The following is a 23,628-nucleotide window of genomic DNA, read 5'->3' as shown; positions in this document are numbered from 1 at the left end:
AAAGTTTGCACTATTCAACCTGGACTGATAACATGAAATCTTCACTTTTTGAGCATAGCACTGTAAGTTGTTAATAAGCCTTTTCACCTTTTGTTGACCATGAGGCACTTCTAAAATTACAGATTTTCTTGGAGATAAGTTTAGTCTGTGTTTTTTTTTAAATAGGGGAAAGCAGCAATAGATAGAAGGAATAATGCAGTAAGACTGAGCATGATTCATCAAGTGTCACAATAATTGAACTAGACAAACTGAAGAATGGCAGTTCTGGGCAAAAATTTAATGAGTGACAGAGTATTTCCATATTCTCAAAGTTAGACACTTTGAATTACCTTTATTTTTTATAAGGAAGAGCTAGATACTTTATAATAAATTGAGGTTAAAAAATCTCAGGTAAATCATCAAAGGTAACCCTCCTGGTAATGAGACAAACTGACAGCATGTGCCTCCTGATATAATAAAGTGCAGCAGAGGACAGAGGCACTTACATGATTCTGCAGTCAGAAATACACCATTTAAAAAGAGTCATTAGCAAGCAAAAGTCAAACAAAATTGAGAGACATTCTACAAAACGAGAGGTTTGTAATTTTGAAAAAAAAAGTCAAGGCCATGAAAGCCAATAAAGGAAAAAATAATAATTCTTAAAGATAAAAAGACTAATGAAATATTAAAAACAAATTTAATTCTTCACCTAAACTGGGTCTATTATTTGGAAAATACAGCAGTTGATTAATTCATTAATAGAGATGCTGATATAATTTTAATATGAACAAGTGGTTTAATAAATATAATAAATATAGTGTATACATTTTTTGGTAATTTTGAAATGTACTATACTTACACATGCTTTGGAAATATGTTTAAACATTTCAGGGCAAAGGTGAAGATGCCAGATTCATAAAAAGTTTCAACATTCACATATTTACCTTTATCTTCATGACATATGCATGTTCACCCACATAAAAGAATACCAACACAATTGTTCTCTTTGTTGCTGACTTTCTGGCTCAAATTTAAATAATTTAAAAAATCCCCTGTAGCTAGAGTTTTCCTGCCTTGCCCACAGTCAGGACAATCTTTGTCACCCGCCAGTCCCACAGCTGCTCAGACCCAACCAAGTAAACACAGAGACTTATATTGCTTACAAACTGTATGGCCGTGGCAGGCTTCTTGCTAACTGTTCTTTTATCTTAAATTAACCATTTCTATAAATCTATACCTTGCCACGTGGCTGGTGGCTTACCGGTGTCTTCACATGCTGCTGGTCATGGAGGCAGCTAGCAGTGTCTCTGCGCCTCAGCTTTCTGCTTCCCACAATTCTCCTCTCTCCTTGTTCCACCTACTTCCTGCCTGGCCACTGGCCAATCAGTGTTTTATTTATTGACCAATCAGAGCAATTTGACATACAGACCGTCCCACAGCAATCCCCAGTTTGATAAATATGTAATGCTTTGATGAATTTTATTTAATCTCACTAGGTAAAATAACAATTCTGATCTCTGTAATTAATGACTAATAGTTGGAGTAGTAAAAATATTTCTATTCACTAGTAGTTTTATTATTAATAAGTAGTTCTACAAGTTAGGATTATAAGGAAATGAACATAATCTCAACTTAAAAAGAAATGGAACAGATAGTTAAATCATTTAAGCTGTGATCAATTGACTGTAATATTAGATTGCTAAAGAAATGTGGAGAATTTTGGTTAATTGGGGACTTTTAAAATGAAACAATTAGTATATATTTGCTAAAATCATTAACTGATGAAGAAATCCAAATTATTATTAATATGTGGTATTTTAATTCTTACATTATTAACAAAATTGCTATATAAACTTAAAATTAACTGTACTAGATTTCTCAGCTTTCCGTAAAGTTCAGGTTAAAACTTCCATGTCTTTCTCCACTACCATTAATATTTCTTTCCATTTATGTTGCAGATTATATGTACATTATAAAGTGATGAAACTGAGACAATTAATATGTCCATCATCTCCTATGCTTTTAGTATGCTGTGTAGATGATGTGAGAACTATTCTTTTTTCCTTTTGTTTTTAGATTATGACATAATAACATCATTTACTCCTTCAATTTTCTCCCTACTAACCCTGCCATCTACCCCTCTGTGATCGTTTCAAATGCATAGCCTCTTTTTCATTAATTGTTGTTACAATCATATATTTATATGGACACATTCTTTTAACAATTTTAATTGTCCTTGATAATTCAACTCTATACCTGCTTATATTAATTAAATATAAATATAAATATAAAATAATTCTATGGTGAGTACAGGGTGTGGTTTTTATTTTTCTTTAAAGAAATCCTCTTCTATAAGTATGTGCTTGTAAATGGGAGGTCTATGCATCCTAACAATAATTGTAGGTAATAAGAAAAATAAATGTAGTCTGTATATTGCCCCATGTTGTACATAAATTTTAGTCTACTTGGCATTTTTCACTATGTTACTGCTGTGGCAACATCTTTTTTCTAAACCTATTTAGGAATCAAGTTGGGCATCTGCGGCACAGTAGCAGCTTGGCTTTTGCTTGTGGTCCAAATTTCACACCATCTCTGTGAAGAATAAAGGATTTTGCCTTCTTGTTTGCTTGTTCGTTTCACATAATGGGATGCACACTCAGTTCAAAGCCAGATTAGGAAGAAAAATCTCAAATTCTTGGCTGTGAAATAACAAATGATAGCAATTCCTAAAGTACTGTTTTTAAAAATTACAAAGGGTTTTCTATATATTTAATATCATTTGAGGGAATATCTTTTTTAATGTAATGATGAGAGTATTTGGGTGATATCAACATCTTTTGCCTTGGTTCTAACTTGATCAAATAAACAATGTAATGATTTTTTTCTTATTGTTAAATTTTTACTTCTGTGGGAGGCATTTCCACACTTCTCTTCATACCAAAGTTTAAGAGTATTGTTTTCCCACTTTGGAAATCAATATGGCGCTTTCTTAGAAAATTGGGAATCAATCTCCCCCAAGATCCAGCTATACCACTCTTGGGCATATACCCAAGAAATGCTCAATCATACCACAAGAGCACTTGCTCAGCTATGTTCATATCAGCATTGTTTGTAATAGCCAAAACCTGGAAACAACCTAGATGCCCTTCAACTGAAGAATGGATAAATAAATTGTGGCACATAAACACAATGGAATACTACTCAGCAGAGAAAAACAATGACATCATGAGGTTTGCAGGCAAATGGATGGATCTAGAAAAAATCATCCTGAGTGAGGTAACCCAGACTCAGAATGATAAATATGGTATGTACTCACTCATAGGAGGATACTAGATGTGGCACAAGGATGACTGGACTACTACTCACATCACCAGTGAGGCTACCTGGGAAACAGGACCCTAAGAAAGACACAGAGATCACCCAATGATGGAGAAATGGATGAGATCTACATGAACAGCCTGGACATGAGTGGGAGCAATGAAGGGAAAGGGAGGGGGCAGGAAGGGAGAGAACAAGGGAATCTGTGGCTGTTATGTAGAACTGAATAGTATTGTAAAATAAAATAAAAAAAAAGAGTACTGTTTTCTCTCTTTTTCCTTATTTTATCTGCTTACCCCACTCATATACGTCAAACAAGCAATTCTTAGGTCATTTATAAGGTTTGAATAAAATTGACATTTATTCATCTAATACTATCATAATTAATACTTTGGTATGGCATCCTGATACAACAGCATTTACAGTAATTCATATAGAAAGCCCATAGCTTAAAATGACTTCATTTACTTTTTTTAACTGTACAAATGTTCAAAATTCATACAAATTTAGCAGATAATCATTTCAGATTTTATGTTTTGCTAATAATAATATTAGGTTATCAGTATATAGTACAGTACTGTTATGTAACATTGGCCAGGGCCAGTGACCCACAAACTCTAGAAGCCACGAGATCTTGAGGAAATACATTGGGTGGTTTATGGTGCACTATGTTGCCAAGTGATATTGTTGCATATAACAAATGGATTTTAACCTTATGTTGTATTCCATGTGAAGAAAGGCTAGTCAAGAAATAAGCCCAGCATAAGTGAAAAAGCATCTGTAGTTCTAACAAATATCAAAAAGCTAAGATCTGTATAGTCCTGATCCTAGCAACAGGAAAGCTGAGACACTGTGATTGCCATGAATCTGAGGATAGCCTGAGAAACAAAAGTAATTACAAGGCCAAGTAGAGCTGAATAATGAGACCTGCCTCAAAAGAATATTAAAGTTTGTAATTTATATTGTGTAATAGTTACAATAATAAAAGATAAGAATTCTCTCCTTTTAGTTTCTGAACTGAGAAGAAATGAATTAGAAGAAATGATGGAATAGCTATAATTATTTAAATTCCTTTCATAGCAACACAATTTTTGATGAAGAATTGAATTCTTGCATATTTACATGTTAATTCTCATTTTCATTAAGCTCACATGAATTTAAATTTCTAATTTCTCTTTTACTAATAGTTTACTTTCTACTTCCCTACACTAATGAGAGTTGTGTGTGCTAAAATATGATGCCATTGAGTTTTCAAAGGATGTCCATATTTTACAATCCATAGACTTTTGAATACATAATATTACATGACAGAAGGGACTTTGCAGCTGTCATTAAGGCAATAGACCACATAATAGGAAGATTAGCCATATGTTTGGAATCTAGTCACACAACACTTTAAAGCAGGCAGGTAGACCTGAATACGGAAAACAGTGTGATATGGCTGAGGGCAGTCAGAAAGAATCTCAGAGAAAGAACCCAGCTAGAGACTATAGGCACTGAAAGGAAGTAGGTGGGGTATTCATCTGTCAGCTAGTGGGAGAGCAGGGATCTCATCCCTGAAATCACAAGAAGCTGGATTCTACTAGGAAGCAGAATGCTTTATTTAATTATCTCTTTATTATTTATTATTTTCATTTTCAGATCTACCAGAAAGATAATATACTTCCAGCAATATGGTGATATTTTATTTGTACAGAAATGTGATTTTATTTGTATGTTAATAAATAAAGTTGCCTGAGGGTCAGAGCTAATAGCAAGCCATCACAGATGCTGGGTGGTGGTGGTGCAGGCCTTTAATCCCAGGTCTTGGGAGGTAGAGCTAGGCGGAACTCTGTGTGTTCAAGGACACAGCCAGCATGGAGACACATGCCTTTAATCTCAATACCAACCATAGGAGACCTGGAGGTCTGTATAGACAGGCAGTGATGAGGCGGTCATGGGGTTGGGTTTACAACCAATGAGAAGGCAAGAACAGAAAGTTTATATAAAGACAAACACACAGGAAGTAGCTCTCTTGGCTGAAGAGGATAACTGCAGAGTGAAGGGTAAGGCTCTTAGCTCTGTCCTCTTGGGCTTTCATCTTTGCATTGGTTCTGTGTTTCTTATTGAATAAGACGGTTACTTCTACACAGCAACTTGGCCATAGAGCAGTGGAATCCATGCTAGACTTCAGACATGCGAATAACATGAGTATTATTTTGAGATTATTTTTATAACATGATACAGTAACAGTTGAAAACTAATGTAATTCAGGAATCAGAAGCAGAACAACTTGGAAAAACATCAAATCAAAAACGTGGATGCATAAACCAGACCAGAGAAATGATAACATAAATGGACATGCTAACATGATATAGGGAAGGGTCATGGGACCTCAGCCATAAGCAAAGAACTTCATCCAACTTTGGAATGGGAACAGAGGAAGAAATGAATAATTCCAAGTGGTTTACATCATGTAAATACAGGTTACATCATACTTATGGACTGAGAAGGTCACATTTATATTTTTAGAGATAGATACACATGCATACACATCCACACATGCACACATACACACATATGTGCAGGTGTGTGTAAAACAGTAGCTATAAAAATAGAATAGAAATTTAACAGAGTGTTGAAGTGTTGGGAGCATTTGGAGAAACAAAACAAAAGGAAGCAAATGATGTTAAGTATATTCCAAGTTCAAAAATAAAAATTTTCTTATAGAAGAAAACCTATTGGTAGTAAATTGTTGCAGACCTGTGCTGAATGTAGCTTTCTTGGTGGAAAATCAAATAAAGTTAAGATCTCTTTGAGGTCATCTTCCACTTCCCTTCTGTAGCACTAAATTAACATGTTTTTAGCTCATGTGCTACCATTGAGGGAAAGAACATTTTTCTCAAAATTTCTTGTGACTATTCATAACTGTCATTGCTTATTATACCCGAATTGTTACTAGTCAGACAAAAACATCAGATAAACGACCACTTGCATATGTATAAGACACATGGAGAATGAAGAAATTGGTAATATTAGAAAAGTGTAGGGTGAGTACAGGAAATAAACATTCTGGGGATAGTCTTTATAGTCTGCTTGACAGTGAGCAAATATTTTGTAGGTTTCTGTATTTATTAATCATCAAAGACCCTTTTCAAGTATGAAATACTGCTCATAAAAAGTAATTAAATATAAATAGATAGCCATGAAAAGCCAGTTATAACATGCAAATAAGAAATGATTCAAATGATGAATGTGTGATTAGTGAAATTGTCCTTTATATGAGGACAGTTATTGAAGATCAGAGGCGTTTATGAAGAATGTGATTGCTTAATCAACGGAAAGAAATTAAGGACTTATCTCTCCACAAGCCACCATGCAAAAATCATGCAGGATTTAAATTTTATTGGAAATCTATTTAAATGATCACATTATATTATTCTGATATATCTCCTGTTATAATAGTATGAATACTAATTTATTATTCCTTTGCATTTTGATTTATCACTATACTTAATATATACTGACATTTATAAATCAGCATGTTTGTGTTAGCAATGTTTATGAAACTTGGAATCCCTCAATATGTTACATCAGTTTATTCTAGGCTTTTAATTGTTTGCTATTAATCATCACCATAATTTATAGACTTGTATAATATAGACAGACAAATAAAGTCAACTACATGCTAGGAAACAACAAGGTGATTTCTGAGCATATAATTCCCCATTAAATATTAAAGCAAATATGAGCAAATGTACAGTATAACATATAGTAAGAAGTACACGTGATTCAAAGTAGAAAAACCCTCATGTGGTTTTAGAATATAAAATTAATATAAATATCTTCCTTAAAACTAACATCTTTATCTCAGCAACAATACTACATAAAGAAAGATTAAATGTATTTTGATTTTACAGGAAATAAAGCTCATTACAAACTTCAGGAAACATATTTGTAAGTTTATTTGCAAGTAACATAAACAAAACATAAGTGAAAGATTAAAGAAAAGTTGGGTTAGGTGCAAAAATGATTAAGATGGGCTTTTCAGTTGTACTTATTGTAAGACAAGAAAATCAGGAAGACAGCAACATACATTTAAATTTGCTGTATTGTTATACATACTGTGGTATGAATAAGTCAAGACTTTAATAGATACAAACCAATTCAGCATACAAAAGGTAAAAGTACTAAGCAGTGACCTATTCAGATTATTGTTTTTATGTTTTACAGACCCTAAAGATGAACAAATTTTTCTTTCATTGGTGATTATCACAATGATTTAACTATAGTTGAATTCCAATTGACATCCCATGACAGTATTGCTCACATATTTGTTTCTTAGAACTGTCTATGGCTCTAAAATGCCTTATTGTAGTGGACACTGATGGTCTCTTTCCTTGTCTTTTGGGCTTATACTGTATTTTATTTGAGCTATGCTGGTATGATGAAACAGCATCATCAAAAAAGCAATAACAAATGGCAATTAAATATCACTATTATGATGTCCTATATTAGATGTTCTAGTTTAAAGTAAAGTTGTATATAAAAATTCACTATTTTATATGTGTGTATCACTTCAGTCTCCAGGCATGTTCAATTTAGAGTCTTCAGGCTTCATGAATCCAAGAACAGCTGTAATACAACCCAACACAAAATTATAAATTTATAACATATTTTTGCAATTTATTTGTTTTATAAATCAATACTGCTACTCTTGTATGTGTGCTCTGCAAGTGAGAATGATGTGCCACAATTTCTGAAGAGTAAACATCCCTTCATTGTGGAACATATGAGAATATTGAGCAAAGCAAAATCTAGAGAGTAGACCAAGAATAATGATCATGTTTGAAGATGTAGTCCAGGAGAATGGAGATATTCAAAAAAGATGTGCAGATCTAGGCAAATCCTCAAAGCAAAGAATCATAAACATTGAATCTGTCATCTGATTGTGTAGTGCTACATTATATAATCTCTTTACTTGATTTATGGAGTAAGAATCAAGGGATTGTGTAGTAAAGATAAAGTAAACAATGTGGTCTGTGGAGATGGTTCAGTCTGTGCTTCTTATACAAACATGAGGTCTTAAATTCAACATACAAAAACCATTTAAAAAGAGCAGATTATCTTAATTCCAGTACTAAAGGACAGAGACAGGAAATTTTATTGTTCCTTGTTTGCCAACCAGACTGGATGAATCAGTAAGCTGCATGTTCAGTAAGGGACTCTCTTTCAGAAAGAAGAAATGGAACAAAATATAAGAAAGCACAGTTGTTACCCTTTACCTACACATGCATGTACACAAATAGTTATGTGTACTAAAACGGATATAAGAAAACACTCAAATACATATTCATGTGTGCATATACATATCCATGTCTACACATGAAAAGAAAAGTGATTCTATGATGTTTTAAAATTTTTATGGACTGCTGGTAAATTCATCACTTCATAAATAATAAAATGAAATTCAACAAAATTAATAAAGAAATGTGTGTTCCTTAACCACTGAGCCATCTCTCCTGACTGAGATAATCCAGACTGAGAAGGACAAACATTAACCTTCATCCAGTAACTGATGGAAGCAGATACAGAGATCCAACAGTCAAATGCCAGGCTGAGCTCGAGGAGTCCAGTTGAAGAGAGAGAAGAGGGATTCTATTAGCAAGGGGCATCAAGATTATGATGTGGAAATCTACAGCACCAACCAAACAAAACTAGTGGGAACTCATGAACTTTAGACCAACAGCTGTGGAGCCTCCACAGGACTGGACTGGGCTCTCTGCCTAAGTGAGACAGTTGTGTGGCTTGATTGACTTAAGGGGCCCCCTGGCAATAGGATCAGGATTCATGCCTGGTGCATGAGATTTTTTTTTTTTTTTTTTTTTTGGAGCCTGCTACATATGGTGGGACACCTTGCATAGCCTTGATGCAGGGGGAGGGGCTTGGACCTGCCTCTACTGAATGGACCAGGCTCTGCTGACTCCCCATAGGAGACCTTATCTTTTTGGAGGAGGGAATGAGGGTAGGTTGGGGGCAGAAGGCTGGAGGGACAGGAGGAGGGAAGAGAGAAAGATCTGTGGTTAGTATGCAAAATGAATAAAAAAATCCCTAAAAAAATAAATGTGTGTTATTTCATATGACACACACGTGTATGTATGTATGTATGTATGTATGTATGTATATGTTTACATAAATAGCTTAGAAAGATTAAAATCTTTTTATATGATGCAAATATATTTTGAACTTCATCAAGATGTCACTGGTACAGTCACTATGGAAATCAGTGTGAAGGTTCCTAAAAAAGCTGGAAGCCATTGACCACAAGGTCTAGCTATACTATTCTTGAGAGTATATCTAAAGGATTCTATATCTTACTAAATAGATTCTTTCTCATCCATGTTTATTGTGGCCCAATTAAAAAAATTCAAGAACTGGAAACAGCCTAGATGTCCACCAAATGATGAATGGATAATCAGATGTGGTACATTCATACAATGCAATAATATTCTGCTGCAATGAAAAATGAAATTATGAAAATTTTCATGTAAATGGAAGAAGACACAAACAACAATTGTGAGATAATCCAGACACAAATAAAAAGAAGTATGGTATGGGTTTCTCTTATATGTGAATGTAGATATTAAGCTTTAGATATGCATGTTTCAATCTGAATAGCCACAAAGTTAGTAAGGAAACAGGGAGTGAGGAGGAGATCCTCTGTGGAAGAGGAAGTAGATAAAGTATCAGAAACAGATAGAATATTAAAAGGTGAGGGGATTAAAGGTCAGGATAAAAGAAGAAATATGGGGAAGGACAACTACCACTAAAGGCCTTCTGAAAAGCCACAAAGAAACCCACTGTATGATATTCAGCCCATACTTTTTATAGCTGAAGTAGCTAATAACCTGAGACTCCACAGGTCATGTATATAGAAGAAAGGCCTCTACTATTATTGTATAAAAGGAACATAGCAATAAAATGAATACTATGGACATATAGCTATACCCGTAGATCAGTGCATCACTCAACCATCATCAATGAAGCTTCTGGCATACATGAGAATTAACTCTAAGACACAAAACTGGACATGTGCAGAGAGTGAGAGACTTTGGATCACACACCCGTAAATGGAATGTCATTATCAATTCCTCTTGCTCAAGTCTCAGGGACCTATGCAAAAGAGCACCCAGAAAGATTAAGGGCTAGAAGTTTTGTATAACTCCATGAAAACAGCATCTTCTAGAAAAGAAATGCATATGAACCCACAGAGACTGTGACAGCATACTCTCGACATACACAGATTCAAACCAGACAGAATCCCATCACTAAGAAGCATAAGTGGACACAAAGTCCCACCTCTGACCAAGAAGTCTTTTTTGAAATTAATACCTTATGGGAAAGTAAAAACCAGCTTCTTCCAATGACATGCACTAGTTCTCACACTCCAGGACAGGCCCCATGACCAGGATTAGGTGGACAGCTAAAAATGTACCCTCTGCTTGTGTGTGTGCTTTTACTTTATTTTGGCACTTTTTTTTGTTTTGTTGGTCTTTGTTTGTTTTGATTTCTATTATGGTGTTTTTGTTTTATTTGGAAAGAGAGAAAAAGAAAAAAACATGAAGTTTTTTTGGGTAAGGGGTCTGGCAAGGATCTAGCAGGAGTGGAAGGAGGGGAAAGAAGAGTCTCAAAATACATTACATAAAAAATTAAAAAAGAGTAAACATTTTGAAAAATTGAGACATGATATAATCCTCAACTAATGGAGATATCAACAATGAGTTTTTGCAAGTAGTGTTTTTCATTTAAGGTGTACAAGTCAAGGCCATATGTGGTGGCACACATCTATCATAACACTTACGGGGCCAAGGCAGGCAGATCTCTAAGTGAAAGTTTAGCCTTATTTGCAGAGGTAGAGCTAGTTCCAGGACAACACACAGAAACCCTGTCTCAAAAAAACTTCTTCCCCAAAAGGCATAGAAATAAAAATAGTTTGAAATTAAAAATAAGTTGAATTTTATAGAAATCAAAATAAATGGCCATCTTGCCATTCTCTTACACATATATCTAATGGGTTTGTGCTTCATAACAGTTGGAAGACTTAGGTCCTAAATTTCTATTGATCATTATGATGCTAAAGTAGTGCTTTGTAAAAGTCAGCTAATAGACATAATGATTTTCCTCACTGTTGGCAGGTGTTGGAGGAACTTCTTGGTGAAATTGAATATGGTAGTGCACATCTACCTGCCCTTGCTCTCCGGGATGTGAGCAGAGGTGTTTGGTCTTATCTCCTTCCCTCATACGTAACAGAATCTGTAGACCTGTACAGTCATCATCACAGGGGTAAATTAAACTGCCACAGTGTATAACAGCCTGAAGAAATGAGCACCTAAGGAATATTACTTGGTCTATCTTCACTAGTGACGCATGACATAGTCTTTCACCATTACAATTTTAAGTATCCTGGGGCTTTCTGCTTTGTAAAACACACTCAAAAATAAATAGTCAAAACATGTGAGAATGGTTTTTCTGAGAAATGCTTGCTGAAATTTGCCTTTACAAATAAAACATTCACTCAACCTGTGATCAACTTAACAATGTTTTTGAATAATTTGTAATTATGTATGCTTTCTTCTCACATAGTGTATACTCAACTCATTTACATTAATCAATATTTAAGAAAAATGTTGTAATCAGCTTGCCATATTTTAAACTCCCCAATGTATCCTCTTCCCTACTTTCTGTTGAAACTCTCTGATGCCCCTGACTCAGAACAATTGTATTTGTTTATGAAATTTGGTGAGCATATTCAAATCCATTTATTGGAAGCAGTGAAGTATTAAAAACAGTTTCTTCTCCTATACAAAATATGTTAAAAGCAACATTTTGGTTATGATTGATAATATCTGATTGTGGATTTCTTTGTTACTGAGTCAGTAAGGCCAGTAAGTAAAACTTCTCCATTACAATGGAGATTTCTATGAAAATTAAGACAAGATTTCATCATGACTTTCCTATATCACATTCCTTTTATGGTTCAACAGAGACCTGTTTTCTTCAGGACCCTTAGTTTAAACCTCTCTTATTAGACTATTGTCAGACCAGACAGCTATTAGAATAGAACAGGAGAGATAAGTACTCTCTGCTAAAGGACATCAAAGTTAGTCTTTCTTCCTTTATGTAGCATTATCATTCATCCATACATACAAATGTTAAAGATAAATGATGTTTTTCATCAGTATACATTTTCAAACTACTATTTTTAAGTTATAAAAGCAAACAAGAAATTTCATAGCAATCTCCAATATCACAGATACTCAAATTACAGCTGTCAATGTAGACACTTTAATAAGCACTTTCCTTACTCTTAAAGAACAGCTTTAACTTTACCCTTCTTTTCTGCAAAAGAAAGCTATACACACTCCTTAGTCCATTCCTACAGAGCTTCTATGAATGTTACAAAAACAAATGCATTGGGTCCTTCAGCATACAGTGTTTATAAAGAAAAAAATTCCCCATAGAATCATGCTATACATTTAAAAATATGTATATAATATGTCAATTGTCTGAATTATTAGCATAGGAATTTGAAATTTTCTGATTAACATTTTATTTTGTTTTTAGAACATAAAACAATGGAGTATATAACGACAACTTTCTAAGGAAAACAAAAGAAAAAACACACATTAAGGGAATAAGTTGGGGGCCAGATGTAACACAAATTGCTCAATGGTCTTATTAATTAAAAAAAAAAAAAAAAGAGCCAGATATTGGTGTAAAAGCTGAAAGATCAGAGAGGCAGAGTAGCCAGCCACTTGATTACCTCTACGAAATTTTCAGCCTCAAGAGATGAAGCTCCTCTCTCCACCACCCCCCATACCACTTCCTCTCTCTGCCTAGCTCTATTACTTCCTCTCTGTCTGTATAGACTTCCAGACCTCTATAGTTAACTAGTGGCTAGCTCCTCCTGATTTTCAGGCAAGCTTAATTTGTTAGAGCACAAATAAAACATTACCACGAAGAAATTCTTATAGAAGATTAGGAAGCACACTCAAACATTAACTATTAATTTTCTGAAGTATGCATAGCTTGTGCCATTCTCTCATGTAAGAATATTTCTCTACATCTGACTGACATGAATCCAGACCAGTTAAAACCTATGAAAGATTGTCAGCTCAGGAACTTACCTACTGAGCTTCAAACCTAAAACTAAAAATAAGATCCTTGAAGTTACTAAATGCTTCAATTTAGAATCATCCCTGCACCATTGGTATCCTCACTTCTGGGCACCCTGGGATAGGGATATTGATGCTGGCCCTATAATATATGAAAGCCAACATTCTTGTTTGTACTGTTCTATTCAATTTTATTACCTGACTTTGATTTTATTGTAACTAAAAGATGATGTTATGCAATATTAAGCTACGTTTTTGGGATTTTTGAGTATTTGTTTTTCTAAATATCCTTCACTGTGTGGGTAAGAAATTCAGAACACATGGATTCAGATGGAGCAATGCTGAACTGCATGAATAATAAACCCCTTAAATGCTATTTTTTTTTTTGGTTTTGAGAATGCATGATAGAAGCAATTGTCTGGATATAAAAGATTTTTTCCCAGAATCAAAAGCATAAAAATCTCAACCACAATGAAAAAGATATAATATTGGGGCATGCAAAAAATAAAGGAGTGATTAGAAAACTTAGAGTTAAAATTCCAAAAGATGGATGACAATTAATAGATCATATTTTGGTGAGTTTATGCACTTTATCTACACAGAAGATGAATATACAATTATTTATTTATTTATTCTACTCCCGGATTAGAACAAGTATATGTTTTATTTCTCTGATTGATGTGTTCTTTTTAAACAATTTCATACTTCTGCAAGTAAATCACTCCATGTTAATCATCTCTTGTTAAAATGTAGCATTTCTATACTTTTAAAACCTAATTATTAATCCTAAGTAATTGAAAAAGAAGTTATTATGTCTTCCAAACAAGAATTAAACCAGTATTACAAATTCACATCAATTTTAAAATTTTGTCTGATGACTATTATTATGATACATTTTATGGCTAGTAAACTCATTTTTAGGCTTACATATTTTCTTATTACTGTGGTTTCAGAGCAGTAAAAATGTTTTGGTTATAAACATTAACAATTGTTAAGTTAATTAAACGTAAAGAAAGGAAACTTTCCTGTGTGCTTACTATGAATGTTGTATTGGGGGTGGTTTTGCAGGAATCTCTGCACCTCCTGTGGCCAATGCCATGTACTCTGAACCAGCCCTGCTACAATGTAACGTGGACTCCTCTTGCTACCTGTTTTGTAAAATCTGCCTTCACCTTTCAGGTGCATTTTTTGACTCTTTCTTAATTTTTTAACAGTATATTTTAAGGAAGAAACATTTGTACTGTGAGTGAAAGAAGAAATTGATGCTAGACAACATAGGAAAGGTCAGGCCACAGTGATTCAGGATCCAGTTGCGGAAGATGGAGGAGATCTTAAAACATTTAGAAACATCCACCAGATATCTGTCCCAAGTGATGAAATGTGTTATTTTTGTCTTAAAAATTTTCTACCTGCTGTATAGCAATTTCTTCTGAAATGAAACATTCCCTCAAGGAAGCAGAGGAATGCTCATGAGCCTCAGAGGATAAAGAAAAGTTTGTCATATGTCCGGTAGTACAGGAACTTAGAGAATTCCTAAGTGACCCTCACCAGCACTTAAAAAGTAAAGAGTCACTGGTGAGGTGCCTGGAGACTGACCAGGTAAGCTAGAGAAAAAAGATTTTCTTGGACTGCCAGTCGCCTTCAAATTGGGCAGAGAGCTCTGGGGTTGCAGTTTTTATGTTGAAGATGCTTTTGAGTCATCCCATATTCTTGCAGGGAACTCTTCACCCATATTTCTGTAGAAACCCCTACAGAAGCACATTGGTTCAACAATTTGGACTTTGATGCAATTCTTATTTAATCTGTCATAGGTTCCCTTTCTGGCGTGATATAATTGTGGTGTGTGCGTGTGTGTGTGTGTGTGTGTGTGTGTGTGTGTGTGTGTGTGTGTGTGTGTGTTCCACTAACTAAAGAAAAATCTACCACACTAAACTACCAAACTATGTTAAGTGTGTTCTGGAGTTAGCACTTCCTTAATTGTTCCTTGGAAATGCTTATGTCTGCTTGACATCCACCATCATGTAAGAAGGGTAACAGAGCAATTAGATTTAATTCATTGCCCTTCAGGTATCCTATTTTGAAAAATCTTAGAAGAATCTATGTCTGTGTCAGTAGATTTCTACAGTCCTTCTAGAACCACAAAAAGTTTTTACAGTTATAAGTCCACCTGTCTAAGAAAGCCTGGACTATCCGTTAGAAGGAGATAGAAATAGCGGCCACAGATAGACAATAAGTAAGGCAGCGTCTGTCTTTTTCTAACTATCCTGACGTGGTAACTTTAGATGTGCTGGCAAGCCTGTTGTGCTGGTACTCCCAGGCCCTCAGCTGGTCAAATGAACTCCAGGCCTACCATTGTAATTTCCCAAGGCAGTAGGCCTAGCAGGTTCCCCAGTTGTGTGTCTGAACCTACTAATCCTCTATTAAAGAAAACAAACCCAGAACAGCCAACCAGCTCTATTCCAAACTCCCAGTCCTCCAACAGAGGACAGACTTCGGCCTTGCAGAGCCACATCCCTGCTTTGTAGGAGTTCTCACTCTGTCTTGCTGTGTGCTCTGGGTCTTGCTGTGGTGTGTTTCTTTACATATAATAAAAGTGGTTTCCATCAGCTGATTCTGTTGCTCTGTCTGTGATTTTCCTTGCTTCTAACTGCTACAAATGAGACCTTTCCTGTCTTTTAATTCTTAATCTATCAGAAAAAAAATCAATCTAACACATATTCCTGGGAGACAGCAATAACCTTGATAGTTATTTTTTGTGTAATTCTCTTTTAAATAATTGCATGCATTATGTTAGATGAGTGTCTAAAGTACAGGTCGAGTTTTGTAAAAAGTTCAAAATAGATTACAGAGCTAAATCCTGGCTCTCTAAACCAGTAGAGGAAATGCATTTGCACCTTGGTAGAGGTTATCATTTCCTGATAGAATATCACAAATCCAGATAACAAAACTTAACAGTGGTTATCCCTTCAACTGAAAATCTTGTGCACAGTAAAGAAAATAATAAATAGTATGAATTAAAACAAACTGAATGGTAAAACTGTCTTTCATACTTCCATGTCTGAAAAGTGTTGGTGAATGAAAAGGGACTCCAACATCTCAAGACCAACCGAAAACACAACAGAGAACTGGGCTGTACACTGTAGTTGATTTTGTTTTTCCAGGTTGTATTACAGTGTCACGCGGTCAGCACTGAAAACATACAAGTAATATTATAGGAACTGAAAAGGTTATAACAAGAATATATGTGTAAATGTATATACTTGTATGCATGCACTAACAATTAGGGAAAATAGTGGCCATGAATTTGAATAACAGGCTGGGGGCGGGGCACATGGGATGGTACAGAGAGGAAGGGAGAAATTCTGCAGTTATATTATAATCTCAAAAATGAAAAAAGAAGGTAAGCAAATGGATGGCAGATTTATGAAATACAGCCAGCTTTACATATCCTTTCCCATCAGAGTTTTGTAAATCAAAACACAAAGAGATGTATTTTACCCCAGTAAGAGTGATACATAAAAACAAAATAAAACAAAACAAAACAAAAAAATGATACTTGGAGAAAAATAAGTCGAGCACAGGCCTGGGGAATGTGGGAGCTCACAGAAGTTTCCTTGTGAGATCTTAGTTTGCCTCACACAGCAGAGCTGCACAAGTGGATGATTTGACCATGGGCAAGGTTGCCAGGTGGTTGGAAGGGTCTGCACTTAGCTGTGCATGGGGGAGGCATTCCTTTAAAAGCCCTTTGGCAGAGCAGTCAGGGCCCCATGGATAAGGATCCAGGTCCTCCTGAGTCTATTCTATGTTTTCTGTCGATCTCTAGCTATATTTTTATCTAATATTTCCTGCTGCTTCTCAACAGCACCCTGGGGAAAGTGAGGATGGCTCCCCACAGGGAGACTTAAATTGCTACAGACACTGTTCAGACTCTATGAACAACAATGTGGAGGTTTGTTGATAATTAAAATTAGAGGTACAGGAATTCCTAACATAGATATACACAAAAGCAACAAAACTGGGGTGGCAAAGGGATACTTTTACTCTCATATTCACAGTAGCCAAGTGGAAACAGCCAATGGGTCTACAAACCAAACAAACAAAGAGAATGAAGTACAAGTATTGAATCCAAAGCTAGGCAGCTGGAAAAAAGACAAACTTTCCCATTTGTTACAATGTGTTTTAAAACGTAGATGAAAAATGGGCTCATACATTTCTTCCTCACAATCTTGTAAGTTTTTGAGCAGGAGTTGTAGAAAATTTATTCAAAAGACTTGCATATTTACAGTATTCTATACCTCTAACAATTGTTTCTTTGAGATTTATTTAGAAATTCCTCAGTTTTTTTAGGTTGTGTCTGTGGTTTTTAGAATACACTTCTTATGGGTTATTTTTAGAAATATCCCTAGGCATTAGGATTTTAGGTTATAGATAATGGCCACTTTTATTGAAGTTTCTCTTCGTCATTCATAATAGATGAAATTTTTTTGTAATTAGCTTGTAGCCAGTAACCATAATAATTAACTTCATAATGGTAGCAGAATATCTATAATTCTATTTTACTGTAAAAACAACCACATTATACGCAAATGGCAAATTTGTTCTATCATTTCAAATGTATATAGCTTTTATTAGCTTTTTATTCATTGTGTATTTCTAAAATTAAAATAAAGTATAAATAAATATCGATGGAGGTATCATTTCAGATCCTTACAAAAGTCATTTGATATTTTATGGTTAAAACAATAATATCAGGGTTTGGTCCATGGGTGATATGTTTGGCATAGATCTTAAGAAATTCTAAATCTTGAGAGAATTACTGTCATCTGAAATGTTGTTAAGCAGCTTCCTTTTTGTGGAACATTGGGAAATTCCATCTATCTATCATCTATCTATCTATCTATCTATCTATCTATCTATCTATCTATCTATATCTATCTATCTATAATGTTCTTATTATTTAGTTCATCTTATAAATCACTCGGGTTGATTGCTGAATGTTAATATTTAATACAAACAGTAATTCTCATTTACTATTAACATGTTGCTTTTTATATATTAACTTAACTTTGCTGTTATTTACATTTTTGTAAAATCATGAAATAAATCTGTGATTTTCTTATTATACAAGTCTCTTAAATGGATTCTTAGCATAAAATTATGTTTTCCTTTAATAATTTTGTAAACTCCTTTTTCTCCTCAAAAAATCTTATAAAAGACTACTTTTATTTCTTTTGTAAATATTTTGATGACTTTACATTATCAAGCCAATTAGACTCTATATATAAAAATTTATTAATGGAAGAGTAATGTATGTATAAACAAACACTCATTTTTGCACAAATATTCCTGCATTTCCATTTCTGCTTCTGTCAGATCTTACTATATTTAATTATTCTGTGCTTGACTTCATTTTGATCACACATTTTTTTCATTTTTACATATATTTTAGCACTGTAAGATTATATAATCATTTTCCACTAAAATTTATGTACACTTATTTTAACATCTGTTTTCCGTTTATTTCTGTAGTTTTATGTTTCTACTTATATCCCTTCCCACCTGCAACTGTTGAAAAATTTGAGAATATGATTCACATACTCTTTCTTTTGTTGCTAATGCGTTTTAAATACAAAATATTCTGATCAGTCTTTCCCCTCCCCATCTCCTCCCAGATCCTCTCCACCTGTCCAGATCCCAGCTTTCTTTCTCTCTCTTTGTTCTCCTGAGCTTACCTAGGACTCACATACTCTTCAGCTCTGTGATGTTCTTGTTTGGTCCTCACCCTGCCTTTCATCTTATGATTGTTGTATTCTCTTTTTTTTCACTTTTAAATTTTCTCACTGAGTTAGTAATTTCAATATTCCCCCTTTAATAGCAGTATGAATTTGATAATTTTCAACTCACAATTTTGCCAATGTACGGTGTAGGGTGTATATCACTAATAGTGTGGATATTCTCATTTTATGCAGAAAAATCCTTTGTCTGGCCATGCCTCTTTCTGTGCCAATGAGAAACAGTTTAGTAAACATTCCTGCAATACAAAACAAACTATAGCCAATACATGCCTGTCATAAAATTTTATTGTATGGTTCTACTCTTTTTATTTTGAGAACTTGTTACCAATATCTTTATTACATAATTTGATAATTTATTACTTTTCCTTTTATTCAGCAGTACTCAAGTTGTTCATGTAACTTTCTGTTGGGAATAAAGTGCAGTAACACTGATGGCCTTTGTAGCAACTACAGAGAGCTTTAAATGTTTTCTCTCACTAGATTATAAATCCAAGTTTCATTTGTGAGCAATATTCTCATATGTGTAAAACAAAATGAACAAGATTCACTTTTAAATTGTTAAAATAAGACAGGCTTTAACTTTTAAATTCAACAAAGGCAAAAACTGTGAAGGAAACCAATATTAAGACAATATATGCTTTAAACACATAGTTGTGATAAATAATAATATATGCTTTCATACAATGTTATTTTGATGCCTTTTTATTCCAGGAGAATAAATGTCACTATATGACTGTAATTTAATTAGTTACTACATGTACGGCTTAGATTAAGTCTGTAATTCAAGTAGGAAATACAATCCTGTTGTTCTCAACTAGAGACATAAAGTTTTTAAGTAACTTTGTAATATGACTATAATTAAATATATTGTAGGAAATTGTGGCATTTAGTTTTCAACACATATATGATGATTTCTCAATAAGTTATATACTTGCTTCCATTTTTACCTTATTTTAATTGTCTTAATAATTAATCTCTTTTGGAAGCCTCCTACTGCAGATGGGAACAAATATAGAGACCCACAACCAGAAACTACACAGAGAGTGAGAGACCTTAGAACACAACCCTATATCAGATAGCTCTATCAAATCTCTCCCATCAGAGCTCAGGGAACCCTGTGGAAGAGAAGGCAGAAAGATCATAAGAGATAGTGGAGAGCACTAAGAAAATAAAACCCTCTTAATCAACATGATCAAAGGTCACCTTACTGAAAGAGACCGAGACAGCAAGCACAGGACTTTCATGGGTCTGCACCAGGATATATATATATATATATATATATATATATATATATATATATATATATATATATATATATATATATATAATAACTTTCAGTTTAGTATTTTTATGGGACTCCTGAGTTTGCAAACACATGGGTTTCTGATTCTTGGGCTCTATTCATTCTATTGACTTGTCCTGTCCAGATTTGATATGGTAGTTTTCATTTTATCTTACTTTGTTATACTTTTTAAAAATTAGTGTAAGAATGAATGAAAGAAGGAAAGAAAACCTACCCATTATTTAACTATTCCTGTTAACAATCAAATGTTCATTTTATCTGTTGGAAGAGGGAAAATCAGTTTTGTTTCCTCTTTGAACTCAAGGGTAGGCATCATGTCCAGAGTCAGTTGAGCAACATATTATTTTGCGTGTGTGTGTGTGTGTGTGTGTGTGTGTGTGTGTATGTGTGTGTGTGTATGTGTGTGTATGTGTGTGTGTGTGTGTGTGTGTGTATGTGTGTGTGTATGTGTATGTTTATCAGCTTACAGTTTGCTATTTGGTTTTGTTGTTGTTTTCATTTTGTTTGTTGCTTTTTTTGTTTTCTTGGTTTGGTGGTGTTCATTGTATTGAGTTTGTTTGATTTTTAGAAAAATAATTCAAAGTTGGGTGGGTAAGGAAGATAGAGGACCTGGAAGGACTTCAGGGAGGAAAATAATATAATAAAATATGTTTAATATTAAATTTGTTTTAAATAATTAAAAATATAATAAAAAAGACAAAATCAGCATGCTTATAATCCCAGCATTAGAGACACAGAAACAGGAGGTCCCAAGGTCTAACTAAACAAGTGAGGTAAAGATTTAGTGAGAATTATTTCTCAAAAATTAAGATGGAAAGCAGTCAAAGAAGAGGCCTGATGTTGAGCTCTGGATTTTACGAGTATGTGAACCACTGTGCACGCGCGCACGCACACACACACACACACACACACACACACACACACACACACCGAAGTAAAGGAAATTGCTAGACCTTTACGTGAAGTACATGAAGTACTGTTGAGCCTTTGCTGCACGTAGTCAGTCTACTATCACAATACCTATAAAAGAGGCCTTCCTGTCATCACCTTTCCATGTGCAGGATTCAGTGAGGTTGAAGGGCTGAGCCTAAGACACACAACTCTCCATGCAGAAAGACTCCACTGTAGTAAGAACCAGTGTTGTCATCCCTCCATATATAGTACATTCATTATTTTATATTCTTCTTATATTCATTTATCTTACTATCATAAACATTTTCAATGATTTGATACTTTAGCCCTTATGATTCCCATTTTATAGCTATATAGCAGTTTCATACACCTCAAAAGCTAGACTTCTTCAGTTTTTCTATTGTTATAAATAGAGAAGAAGAATGATCCAACTTGTGCATATATATGCATAGTTTTGAAGGCAGGTTTAAATAAAGTATTTGAGAAAAATTAATTAAATTTACTCTTTTACATGAAATAAAATATGATTCCTTATAATACATCTTAGTTAAAATAATAAATCTTTCTTAAAATCTTATAGATATTAAAGCTGAATAAAATAAATTACAGACTACTTATCAGCAACTTTGTATTTTTAAAGCTTAGTAACACTGTTAAAATAGCAAATTTTAAATTTTATTTTCAATTACTGCCTTATTTTATGTATATGTGTATGTTTATTATATTAGTGTTATGTTTTAGAAAAATAAATGATTAAACTATTAATTTTGACTTACTGGAAACAAAAAATTCAATTTTGACATAAAATCATACATGTAAATTCATATATATTCAAACTTCAGAGAATACCTGACCATAATGTGTACAATTACAAATGATACATCTATAACACCTATACTTTAGACTCAGATAACATTGTGGAAGAGGAAATCAAAGATTTTAAGAACCAGAGAACTAGGATGTCTATTGCTAAATAGTGTCACCTGTATATGAAAGAGAAGGTACAACCATGAAAATACATCAATATGGTTGCTGAACAAGATCTCCACAATACTAGTTGACATGCCACTTTGGATGGGGTAAAGTTCACAAGACCACAGCTCTAGATGAAAAGGTATAGGCCATTAATAGCTGAGAAGAAAGAGATAATCAGTCTTCCACAGTGATGAGCCCCATGATTGATATTCCAATTTCAAGGCGTCAACACTAAATATACTAGGAGCAACAATAAATGGAGTCAACACATTGTATTTATGTGTGAATGATTGTGTGTTTGTGTGTGTGTGTCACAATAATCACCTAAGAGGTTATTAATTTGAGAAGGAGTGGAATGAAATACAGGAGGAATTGAAAAGCAAGAGAAAAGGGTAAATGATTTAAATATATTATTCATGTGTCTTAGTCAGTGTTCTATTGCTATAAAGAGACCCTATGACCATGGGTCGTAGGAAAACATTTAATTGGGACTTGCTTAAAATATTATGTTTAGTACATATGTTTAAGGCAGGGAGCATGACAGCAAACAGGAAGATATGGTATTAGAGAAGTAGTTTAGAATTCTTCATACAGATCAACAGACAACAGATAGAGCCAGTGGGCCTGGCTTGAGCTTTTGAAACTCTAAAACCTACCCTCCAGTGACACACTCCTCAAACAAGGCCACACCTACTCCAACAAGGCCATACTTCCTAATCCCTTTCAAGTAGTGCCATTTCCTGATGACCAAGCATTCAAATAAAATATATGAGCCTATGAGAGCCACTCAGATTCAAACAACCACTTCTTAGATAAAAACCATTGAAATTTGAATTAGAAATGGCCACACATCCAAGAATATGTTAATAGTGCAAATTGATCTTGATGGGAAAAAAAATTAAAAGACACAAATTTGGGTCAGAAAGGGAAGCAGGAGAGGATCTGGAAAGAGTTGGGAATTTAGCAAATTCCCCACTCCGTCTACACTAGCTCCATTCTTTTCACCTTCCACCTTCTTGTTATTTTGCTTTGCCCCCATAGACAATTTCACTTTTATTTTAGTTTATTATGTACATGCATGAATTTGTATGAGCATATAAAATCTAGGAACCACAGGTGAGAGAAAACATCAATTCACTTAATGTGATTATCTCTAGTAGCATACATTTTGCTGAAAAAATGACATAATTTC

This window comes from Peromyscus maniculatus, chromosome 16, assembly GCF_049852395.1.
Source record: "Peromyscus maniculatus bairdii isolate BWxNUB_F1_BW_parent chromosome 16, HU_Pman_BW_mat_3.1, whole genome shotgun sequence".
In the NCBI taxonomy this organism is placed as follows: domain Eukaryota; kingdom Metazoa; phylum Chordata; class Mammalia; order Rodentia; family Cricetidae; genus Peromyscus; species Peromyscus maniculatus.
Note: the sequence above shows the minus strand (reverse complement) of the source record.